A 1,673-nucleotide genomic window follows, 5' to 3' on the forward strand; every position below is an offset into this window, starting at 1 on the left:
GGGGTGGGGGTGGCGGCCAGCGGGTGAATGAACGGCGCAGTCAATACCGCACTAGACCGCATCAACCGCCGCAGCGCAGCGACACGGCAGAGCTAGTGGCAGTCTAGGACGGTCTAACGACAACGGTCTAGCAAAGGTCTAGCGACGGTCTAGCCACGGTCAAGCGACGGTCTAGCCACGGTCTAGCGACAGTCTAGTGACAGTCTAGCGACGGTCTAGCGACGGTCTAGCGACGGTCTAGCGGCGGTCTAGCGACGGTCTAGCGACGGTCTAGCGACGGTCTAGCGACGGCACACTATTACGTTTCTTCGCAGCAGGATTACTATGTAAAGGACTAACTTTTGTTACTGATTTGCGTATATTTTTGTTAGTAACTTTTTGAAAAAAGAAAACATTGTCGGTGATGTGAAAAGGAATTTCGTATGGTTACTCATGAAATAAGTTGCCATCAGCTTACATAGGTTTTTAAGCAGCAGGAATACTTGGGTCAAAAATCGGTAACCGGACAAGAGTGTTACATTTCTCGCCAGCTATAGGTTTTAGCTTAGCTGTGGATTCCTAACTATACACCGTTGTATTTTCTGAGTGCCATGTCATGTCACAACTGACTGAAAAGCGATATCAGGTGGCATCGACGAAGAACCTATGCTGCAAGTGAGTTCATACAGCAGGTTACAGACAAACGATGCTTTGGGCGAGTTTTGGCCAAATTTCTGAAACGCAGCTACACTGTCAAAAAAAATCTCAATCAAGAATCGATCGTGAAAGCAGATGATAAATTTATGAATAGGGCTATGTTCTTATTTTCTCTCATTAGCTGCTATTTGTTTGGTTGCTTGCAATCTTGCGATTCGGCGGCCTAGGAGCGTCGAGGCCCTAGAGGAGGACATTTGGGGAGGGCAGCGCGGCCGGAGGCCCAGTTGTATTGTTAATTGTTGGGCAGGGCAAGGAAGAGGCCTGCTCTGGCGCGACCTTCACTCACTCGGACACCATTCCCCAGCGCTCAAAAAGATGATACCGGATGATTTCTGGTTTTGCTCTTAGTTCTCTTTCCTGCTTATCGAGAGTTAAAGCTAGCTGACACCTTAAAGTTACTTATGTATTCTTTATATTTAGTGAAAGTATTTCAGGTATCATCTGCTAAAAAGACAGCACGCACTGGTCACTGGTCAAATCCTTGCCTGATGGCATTTGAGTAAGGAACAGTATTTTTAGGTACGAAGTACAGTATCCTTTACGACGGAGTCTTATGGGCACTACAGCAAAAAGGTACAACGATCATGTACCTCATTTCTACAGACATAGCGTCCATTAGCTGTACTTTGGTACAGTATTTTTGACAGCGTACCGTTGACTGCTATATCGAAGTTATAGAGCATAGATCCATCGACGCCAGCAGTGAATTTTCGATTTCTTTTATTCAGTTCGATTCAGTTGCACACTTGCATGTGTTGAGCAGTTGTTGCACATTTGGTCTAGTATGACTTCTGGTCCGGAGTAATCGAACCCTCGACCCGCGGCCGCAAACGCAGCCCTGTCTGGCAGCCCCGCCCCGCGTTGAGCCACCTCCTAGCCCGACGTAGCTTATTGCACCTGTTACAATCAGCCCTGGTCTTGCCCCCCTCTCCTTATCCATTAAATTTATTCCACCCTACCTACGCACACATCCCCCT

General features: G+C 47.5%; 1 protein-coding gene across 19 annotated transcripts in view; it reads left to right on the forward strand.

Annotated features, from left to right (window-relative positions):
- LOC113206668 (sodium channel protein para) overlaps positions 1 to 1,673 on the forward strand; it is an 81,304-nt gene that overhangs the window by 8,836 nt on the left and 70,795 nt on the right. The window lies entirely within an intron of this gene.

This window comes from Frankliniella occidentalis, unplaced genomic scaffold (assembly GCF_000697945.3).
Source record: "Frankliniella occidentalis isolate FOCC.00 unplaced genomic scaffold, Focc_3.1 Scaffold290, whole genome shotgun sequence".
Taxonomy (NCBI): Eukaryota; Metazoa; Arthropoda; class Insecta; order Thysanoptera; family Thripidae; genus Frankliniella; species Frankliniella occidentalis.